This window comes from Lolium perenne, chromosome 5, assembly GCF_019359855.2.
Source record: "Lolium perenne isolate Kyuss_39 chromosome 5, Kyuss_2.0, whole genome shotgun sequence".
Lineage (NCBI taxonomy): Eukaryota > Viridiplantae > Streptophyta > Magnoliopsida > Poales > Poaceae > Lolium > Lolium perenne.
In genome coordinates, this window is record NC_067248.2 from 185815620 (window position 1) to 185826076 (window position 10457).

The 10457-nt window shown below is 44.2% G+C and overlaps 1 long non-coding RNA gene across 1 annotated transcript; it reads right to left on the minus strand.

Moving 5' to 3' along the window:
* Positions 1–1605: 1605 nt before the first annotated feature.
* LOC139831335 (uncharacterized) lies at positions 1606–3105 on the minus strand. Its single transcript, XR_011746036.1, has 3 exons — positions 2990–3105; positions 2051–2311; positions 1606–1964 (listed from the first exon to the last, which is right to left on the minus strand). It is a non-coding gene; the product is annotated as an uncharacterized lncRNA (long non-coding RNA).
* Between the last annotated feature and the right edge of the window lie 7352 nt (positions 3106–10457).

Genomic DNA, 10457 nt, shown 5'->3' on the forward strand with positions numbered 1-10457 from the left:
GACAGCAACCTCTTGACAAAACTCAATTCATGACGTAAAAGCAGAAGTTAATCACAATACCAATAAAAAGGAAACCTCACATTCTTAATAAATTATATTTTGCCTCAATCCCCTCTAATCAGCAACTATCTCTTCAGAACTAAAAGCGGATGATTGAATCAGCATAAGCTTGATTAGCCCTAAACCACCACTATTAATTGTTTTCAAATTCTAGGTATTAACCTTGAGATAGAAAGTTTACACAAAGATATATCGAACACATAATACCGCCAATTTCTTGCGAGCAAGAAAATTGAATTATAATATGTAGACCTGAACAGAAATCTGAAGCATGAAGTTGCTTGCAACATTTAAACAATCTCTAAATAACAGTAAGAGCTTGTAAATTCATCCAGGTCTAGGTATAACACCGAAACTTTCCCCTTTCACCTGTAACTTCAATAATACCTCTGATTTCCTCAGGAGTAACATTGGTAATCATGTTGGTACCCCTAGAATGGAGTACACATGGAAATGTTCAGAATCAATAAAACCCGTTTCACCTATAACTTCAACAATGCCTCTCATTTCCCCAGGAGTAACATTGGTAATCCCGTTCGTACCCTTAGAATGGAGTAGATATGCAAATGTTCAGAAGCAATAAAACAGAGCCTGGAATTAACGAACTATCTTACAAATAAAAGACTTACTATATTGTGCAAGTCTAGGATATGTTGCAACTCTATTTCATTGGAAATTTTAAGTTAAAGTGTTCATAAGAGTATGCAAGCGTCGCATGAAAGTATTTCCATCTTACATCATAGCAAGAATGTTAAAGGCTAAATATAAAAGAGTAAAAGTACAAATCTCTGGACAACCATAGACAACAGGATAGAGCAAAGGAAAAGAAAATAGTGGAGTCCGCACATAAAGATTGTGTGCATCGCTCCTCTCTTCGAAAAAACAACAACGATCGATGAAAAATCATGCGGAACACACAAGCCGGTTGTACTAAAGACTTAAATTTTCATTGGGGAGCACATGTGCTAGTATGGAAACTTCAAGCACTGGTTCTCCTTTACCAAAGTAACATGACTCGGTTTATATTGAATCACTGGCACTGAATTTTGATTGCACATACTATGTTTTTCCAATTTTCTTGCAGCTATAACTAACTAACCAAGTAACAATGAGGACAAAGAACAATCAGTCATCAGGCAGATGCAAACATGAAAGATCAGTGAAATCAATTAAAAGGAGGAGCACACATTAATTAATTAGTTTTCGATACTACAAATATGTAGATATGTTGGTCATAACTCAAAAGCATGAATTGGCAGGACTTCCAAAATTGCAAACTGAATCTGACATCAAGCGAAATATTGGGTAGCAGATTCTAGTTTCTTCCCTACTTGATTACATCGTGCTGCTCTGATGTTGTTAATATTTAATTTAAAAGAGTGTGGTATTTAATTCAATAATCGTGAGTAATGCACCAGTAGCTAGGAAAACAAAAGTTATAAAATATTTAGACCTCTCCTCGGCTGCTTTTCAACGACCGAATTGCATCCTAGATACATATCATTTAGTCATAAGACATGCAGTGTTACTTTTATGCCCCATGTCTGAATCAAAAAACAACCAGTAGAAACTTCCTAAACCCTTAACAAAGCACCATACTCTAGATGGACATGATAATACAATTTCTGTATGAACATGAATGTAGGGACAAATCAAAACTTAACTGAAGCTACAAAATAGTTCAGTTGAGGAAAAATAACGCCTAGGCATTCCTTTAAAACGAATGCCATGCATAAAAACAATACTCCACCCACAGGAAAGAGAACCAATGTAGTCCTCAATTCACATATTTTTACTGAATGAAATAAGTTCAGTAAAGGTCGAATGTTTTCATTATCCAAGCTCACCGAAACCATGCGGGAGGGGCCCCTGTTCTTATTTACTTTGGCAGTGCTAGTGCCACCCTGCAATAGAATGAAACGATCAGTTAGCCATAAAAAGAGGGTTGCTTCTTTATTTGTTATTAAATGAACTATGCATTTGTACTGACCTTGTTGCATCCTAAACTTTACATTGCATCAGCTTCGTGTCATCTCAATTGGCACTGCTAATCTGATCTGAAAACCGGCTAACCGTCAGGCCAACAAACTGGATGCTGCCTAGAGTAACGATGGCCATTTCTGAAAGTGTTGTTTTAAGCACAATACCTCAGCAGTTGATGACGAAGAAATTCAATTCATACCAGATGAGGCAACGTAGAAGGCAGCTGGACTCGCCGCTAGCCGGAAACACCACCTGCACTTACTAAGACCTGCACAAAACACATTGCACACAACTGTAAAAATGAAGAGAATAACAGAATCAAAAGTTCAAGATGAATTCAGATTGGCCATGGACCTATAAAATTTTCCAAACATGTCTTTTTATGCAACTCATATCAGAATCAAAAGTTATACATTATGTTTTTGGATCTGTTCTCGTAATTATCGTTGGGTCTGGAAGCAAATCATCATACAAATTTAACGTGCGGTGAACAAATTAGGAAAAAGCAAGAATGAAATGGAGAACGCAGTGAAAAACTGAACCACACAAATTCACCAGGAAAGCTTCGTTGTCAGAGAGATATAAAGTTCAGGTTCCAGATTAGTCATGCAACGCCTGAGAGCAAGAAGCTATTTTATTTTTCTTTTGTGCTTCAATGAGATGGTGAAAAGGCAAAGGCACAACTGATCGTTTATGGCTAACTGATCGCTTCATTCTAGGCTGGACAAATAGTTGGGCTTTTTCATTGCTAATGCTTTGACCATTCACGTCTAATCCACTAATTCTTAGCATTACTACTCCATGTATGCTGCTTAAGAAAATCGTTCGGTTCAGAATCTGTACACGCTATTGCCTGTATGACTGAACTGAAAAGGTCAAATAAAAGACAGAAGATATGAGCAGATCAAGGGAGGGAAGGGAGGAAGGCGGGGAAAGGATGGTTCACCTGCACGCCGGAGTTCCCGCGCCGGTAGTCGCCATATTAACCATTGCGCTCGCGCACACCGTGCTCGTCGTCATGGAGTCACCAGGAAGATCTTGTGCCTGGCGTCGACCGTGTTACAACTTGGCTCCTCCAGGTGCGACTTTGTGACGCATCCACAGTACACCCAACCCAAGCGACGACGATTGCGGTTCACGGAGGAGCAACGCGGTGCTGCTACATGCGCCACCCCCACCGGAGGATGGCCGGCGTGGCTCCTCACGCCCCCATGGCTGCCAGCTCCGCGTCGCGCCCGCCCCTCCTCCATGGCGGCGGCCACGTCTTCCAGCGACCACGACCCTACCGAGGCGTCGCGCCTGCGGTCGGCCCGGCCCGGCCCCTCCTCCACGGCGGCGGCATCGTCTTCCAGCAGCCACGACCCCAGCCGCGGCGTGGAGTTCGTGGCCGACGGGAAATCTTTTTGCCTTGGAGGTCGCCCAAGGCACAGAGGCGTCGTCCGGCGACGCGCACTTGAGGTTTCCCCGCGGCCGCTGCTCGACCCCGCCGGCGGGCGCAGACCAGCGTGTCCAAGGAGAGCGGAAGCGCGAGCGCAGGCGGTGCGGGCGACGCAGTGGCCGGTAAGGTGTCCTCTGACGCTGGAAATCTCCGCTTGGCAATATTAGCGTGTCGATGTGCCACCGCCGAGGCCGACCTGCCGGCAGCGGCACTGCAGGTTTCGGCGCCCGATGTCTAGTCGAGGGACTACAACGCGGAGGGACGGAGGAACCCCGCCGTCGCGGCGGAGATGTAGGAGGAGGAGCGGACACGGGACGCGACCGCCGGCTCCTCCGACAGTCAGCCGCCGCTGAGCGAGAGGCGGCCACATCGGAGCTTGACGGGGGAGATCAGGGCGGGGAACAGGCCAAGGCAGGGGGCTAGGGCAGGGAGAGCGGAAACAAAGTTCAGCCGCTCGCCGCCCGTGGCCGCCCGCGGCCGCGCCGCCCTGTCGGCCGCCACGCCGCACGACCGCCGCCCTCCCGCCCGTCCCCGCGATGCGCCGCCCGCGCGCCGCCGGCCCGTCGACCTCCCGCCGCGCTGTCTGTCCGCGCGCCCCGCCGCCCATCCTTTGCACCGCTCGTCCCCACAGCCCGCGGCGCCGCTCGACCCCCTCCCATCCTCCGCGCGAGATAAATCCAAGAGGAAGTGAGAAGAGAAAGGAGGCAGGACGTCAGAGTCAAAGCGGTGCTGATAAGTTGGCCCGCTACAAACAGCAAAAACCACACTAATAATGCACCAAAGCATGCCATAGCAGATGGAGGTAAATGCTAGGGAGCACCGAACCATACCCAGTAAAGAATCTATGTAGATCAAACTAACAAGAAAATATACGTGTTAGCTCAACATTAATCCGAAAAATAATCCAAAATTAGGAGAAAAATCGAAGTTGATCAGCTTTAGTATAGTAGTTACTAGTCTTCCCTGTATCCCTAGGTCGCCAATTTGACCTATATAATTTAAATTATATAATGCAAAAATTATATCATTAGAAAATAGAACATCTAAACTTTTTAATGATATAATTTTTTATAACATATAACTAATGATAACTTGATCAAATTTGCGACCTAGGGGTACGCGCACGCCTAATAAAATATGAGAGAGGGAGTAGGTACCATCTCACTCTCTTTCTTCATTCATTGACATGCCATGTTACGAAAATGCCTTGGATTCTGTGATGTTACTAGCTATGTTACTCCTAGTAGGAGTAGTCTGACTGCGATGAGCAGGCTGGCCGCGGGGCGCATGGAGGCGAGCGCCTTCTTGAAGTGCGGTTGCAGCGCCAGTGTGGCCTTAGTGAAGTCGGCAAAGGCGGGTGCCAGCGCGACACCCTTCACGTTCTCCATGGCTTGTGAGGCCAGGAACAGGAGCTCAACGACATCGGCGCCGGCGGGTATAAGAGTATCTCTTATTTACGGGCTCTGTTCTGCGCCAGCGGCTTCCGAACCCGTAAAGGTAGGGTTTTTCATAGAATTCATATGCAACACATACAACAATCTATCATAATTAATCAAATAATCATCCAAATTATTACAAAACATAAACACATAAACAATAGTCTGAACCAAATTATTACAACAGTTTTGGGAAAATTGAACAAACGAAAAATGTCTCAACCAAATTACAACAATTCTCGGAAAATTAGATAAATGAACAAATGTCTCAACAATGATACATGTGACAAACAAATGAATGGAATGGTAGGATTAAAGGTGACGACCATGTCGCTGTCAGTGATGCATCTTCAGATCATAGACGAGTTGGGCATGGGTAAAGATGTGTGTCGATGTGTGTCGATAGTTCGAATCAAAATGAGCTATACACGAAAAAGATGCGTGTCGATGAGACGAATCAATTCCCACAACCGGTTTCTGAAGGAGATATGCCCTAGAGGCAATAATAAAGTGGTTATTATATATCTTTATGTTTATGATAAATGTTTATATACCATGCTATAATTGTATTAACCGAAACATTGATACATGTGTGATATGTAAACAACAAAGAGTCCCTAGTATGCCTCTTAACTAGCTTGTTGATTAATGGATGATTAGTTTCATAATCATGAACATTGGATGTTATTAATAACAAGGTTATATCATTATATGAATGATGTAATGGACACACCCAATTAAGCGTAGCATAAGATCACGTCATTAAGTTATTTGCTATAAGCTTTCGATACATAGTTACCTAGTCCTTATGACCATGAGATCATGTAAATCACTTATACCGGAAAGGTACTTTGATTACATCAAACGCCACTGCGTAAATGGGTGGTTATAAAGGTGGGATTAAGTATCCGGAAAGTATGAGTTGAGCCATAGGGATCAACAGTGGGATTTGTCCATCCCGATGACGGATAGATATACTCTGGGCCCTCTCGGTGGAATGTCGTATAATGTCTTGCAAGCATATGAATAAGTTCATAAGAGACCACATACCACGGTACGAGTAAAGAGTACTTGTCAGGAGACGAGGTTGAACAAGGTATAGAGTGATACCGATGATCAAACCTCAGACAAGTAAAATATCGCGTGACAAAGGGAATTGGTATCGTATGTGAATGGCTCATTCGATCACTGAAGTCATCGTTGAATGTGTGGGAGCCATTATGGATCTCCAGATCCCGCTATTGGTTATTGGTCGGAGTGAGTACTCAACCATGTCCACATAGTTCGCGAACCGTAGGGCGACACACTTAAGGTTGGATGTTGAAATGGTAGAACTTGAATATGGAATGGAGTTCGAATATTTGTTCGGAGTCCCAGATGAGATCCCGGACATCACGAGGAGTTTCGGAATGGTCCGGAGAATAAGATTCATATATAGGAAGTCATTTTATAAGATTTAAAATGATCCGGAAGGTTCTATGGAAGGTTCTAGAAGGTTCTAGAAAAGTCCGGAAGAAACCACTTTGGAAGGCGAAGTCCCAAAGGGACTCCACCACCATGGCCGGCCAACCCTAAAGGGGGAGGAGTCCCAAGTGGACTCCCCTAAGGGGGCCGGCCACCCCCTCCCAAGGAAGGGTGGGAATCCCACCTCTAGTGGGAGTCCTAGCTTGGGTAGGTTTCATGTGATATGGAAGGTTTTGGTTTGGGGTCTTATTCGAAGACTTGTAGACCAACTCTTGGGTGTTCCACCTATATAATGAGGGCCAAGGGGAGGGGGCCGGCCACCCCAACAACACAAGGTGGCCGCATCACCTAGATGGCCGGCGCCCCCCTCTCCCCAAACCCTAGCCACCCCACTACTCCTTCCCCGCACGCTTAGCGAAGCTCCGCCGGGATTCTCCACCACCACCGATACCACGCCGTCGTGCTGCCGGATTCAAGAGGAGCTACTACTTCCGCTGCCCGCTGGAACGGGGAGGTGGACATCGTCTTCATCAACAACCGAACGTGTGACCGAGTACGGAGGTGCTGCCCGTTCGTGGCGCCGTGATCAAGATCTTCTATGCGCTTTTGCAAGCGGAAAGTGAACGTCTACCGCAGGAACAAGAGCCTCATCTTGTAGGCTTTGGAATCTCTTCAAGGGTGAGACTCGATAATCCCCTCGTTGCTACTGTCTTCTAGATTGCATCTTGGCTTGGATTGCGTGTTCGCGGTAGGAAATTTTTTGTTTTCTATGCAACGAATCCCTACAGTTTGGAGTTTCATCGGTCGTAAATCGTCAATTTCGTGTATGAAGTTTTAAGGGATTTCTATTTTCGTGCCCCTGGTTCGTTAGTTGTACTCAGTTTTCCCCAGCCTCTTAACTTTTCCTCAGTTTTCCCCTCCCTCTAGTTTGAAACCTGAAACGTCCAAAACGTATCTACTTTCCCGAACACTTTTGCTATTGTTTTGCCTCTAATTTGTGTATTTTTGGATACAACTAACACGGACTAACGTTGTTTTCAGCAGAACTGTTCTGGTGTCTCGTTTTTGTGCAGAAATCTAACTTTCGGGAAAATCCTCGGAATTTATGCAGAAGGCCCTATTTTCCCAGAATACTGACGGATGCAGAAGGACAAATAAGGTGGAGGCCCGAGGGCCCCACACCATAAGGCGGCGCGGCCTAGGGGGGGCCCGCGCGGCCCTATGGTGTGGCCCCCTCGGTCGGCCTCCGACGCCCTCTTTCGGACTATAAATTGCCTTCGACCTAAAAACGCACGGGGAGAAGTCGAAATCGCCAGAAAGCCTCCAGAACGCCGCCACATCGCGAAACTCCGTCGCGGGAGCCAGAAGTCTCCGTTCTGGCACTCCGCCGGGACGGGGAATTGGAGGAGATCATCGCCATCATCACCGCCCACGCCTCTCCATCAACCAGCCATGCTTCCCCCATCCATGTGTGAGTAATTCCCCCGCTGTAGGCCGAAGGGGATGGTAGGGATTGGATGAGATTGGTCATGTAATAGCATAAGATTGTTAGGGCATAGTGCCTAGTGTCCGTAATTGGTACTTTGATGATATTGTTGCAACTTGTTATGCTTAATGCTTGTCACTAGGGCCCGAGTGCCATGATCTCAGATCTGAACATGTTATTGTTTCATCATGATATTCATTGTTTATTGATCTTACCTGCAAGTTGTATACACATGTCGCTGTCCGGAACCGATGGCCCCGAAGTGACAGAAATCGGGAAAACCGGAGGGGATGGTAGTGATGTGAGGATCACATGTGTTCACGGAGTGTTAATGCTTTGCTCCGGTACTCTATTAAAAGGAGTACCTTAATATCCAGTAGTTTCCCTTGAGGCCCGGCTGCCACCGGCTGGTAGGACAAAAGATGTTGTGCAAGTTTCTCATCGCGAGCACGTACGACTATAATTGGAACACATGCCTATTGATTGCTTTGTACTTGGACACCGTATTATTATTATCTGCAAATGCCCTGCTATGATTGTTACATGAGTTTCTCTCATCCATGCAACGCCCGTCATCCGTCCCCGTGCCTACAGTATTTTAATCCTGCTGTTTACTAAAATCACTACTGCTGTCTTTGTTACTCTGCTGCTGTTATTTCACTACTGCTACTGCTATAAAACTGTTACTACTGATAAACTCTTGCGAGCAAGTCTGTTTCCAGGTGCAGCTGAATTGACAACTCCGCTGTTAAGGCTTCCAAGTGTTCTTTGTCTCCCCTTGTGTCGAATCAATAAATTGGGTTATACTACCCTCGAAGACTGCTGCGATCCCCTATACTTGTGGGTATCAAGACTATTTTCTGGCGCCGTTGCCGGGGAGCATAGCTTTATTTGGAAGTTCACTTGGATTGATATTGTTCGCTGCAAATTCTCCATCATGGGTAAACCTCGCGATTCTAAAGTCGCCATATTACCATCCACTACAAGAAAAGGTACAACTCTGAGTACCTCTGCTACTCTTGATTCACCATCTGTGATAAGTCAACTTGTTTCACCGCCACAAGCTTCACTTGCTGGTACTACTGCTGAATCTGAAAACTCTCATAATATTGATAATGTTTCTGCTGTGCTTGATGATAGTGGTTCGTTGGGATCCTTTCTAGATGCTACAATTGCTAGGTCTAGACAAATTGAAAATGCTGAAACTCCTAATCAAAATGCCACTACACCTGTTAGTTCACCTGAACTTGATTATTCTAGTGATGATCCTGATGAAGATTATGTGGAGCTTAATAATGATTTTATTAATAGATGCAATGCTACTGCTGATGCAAGTAAAATTAAAAAGTTTCTTACACAATATACTGTTAGACATAAGCTATCTCCTGATCCTAAATTTGCCACATCTCCTATATGCATTAAGGATAAAGATTATGATTTTTCTCTTGATCTATCTCATATAGCTATTGTAGAGAAAGCACCCTTTTGTGGTACTGAAAAAGAAAGTGTTGTAGAACACATGAATAAACTTTCTTCTATGAGTAGCTTGTTTTCTGATGATGACAAGATGCGTACTTACTTTGTCATTAAAATTTTTCCTTTCTCATTAAAGGATGATGCTCAAACTTGGTATAATAATTTGCCTCCTGGTTCTATTAAAAGTCCAACTGATTTGTGTGATGTTTTCTTTCGAAAATACTTCCCTGCTAGTGCTCAACATATTGCTTTACAGAAAATTTATAGATTTGACCAGGGAGATGAAGAGAAATTGCCTGCGGCATGGGCAAGATTTTGTTCTCTTATCAGAGCTCGACCTGGACATGATTTAGAAAAGAATGATCTACTTGATATATTTTATAGTGGACTAACCATTGAATCTAGAGCATATTTGGATAGTTGTGCTGGTTGTGTTTTCAGGAAAAGAACTCCAGACGAAGCTGAAGATTTATTTGGAATCATGATGATTGGGAAACACCTGAACCAACTCCAACACCAATATTGAAGAAGAGGGGTTTAATTGAATTGAATGATGATGATATGCGGGAAGCTAAGAAGTCTCTCAAGGAGAAAGGTATTAAATCCGAAGATGTGAAGAATCTACCTCCTATAGAAGATATATGTGAGATAATTCCCCCTTCACCCATGATTGAGGTAAACTCCCTTCAACGCTTTACTAGGGAAGATATTCCGTAATCAAAACCTCCTGCGCAATGCTTAGATGAGTTTGATAATTATATTGTTAAGCAAGAAAATTTTAATATGAGAGTAGAGAATCATCTAATGGAAAATTCTCAAGCTATTAGCAATTTGCATGATATTGTGGAGAGAACCTCCAATGATGTTAAGGTGCTTGTTAAACATTTTCAAATGATTCAAACTCAAATTGATCAACTCACTAAAGTGCAAAATGACTTGCTAAATAATAATTCTAAAGAGAAACATGCTTATGAAGTAACAACTAGAGGTGGTGTCTCTACCCAGGATCCTCTATATCCTGAAGGGCATCCCAAAAGAATTGAACAAGATTCTCAACGCATTGAACCTAGTGCTCCTTCTAAGAAGAAAAAGAAGAAGAAACACAAAAATGTTG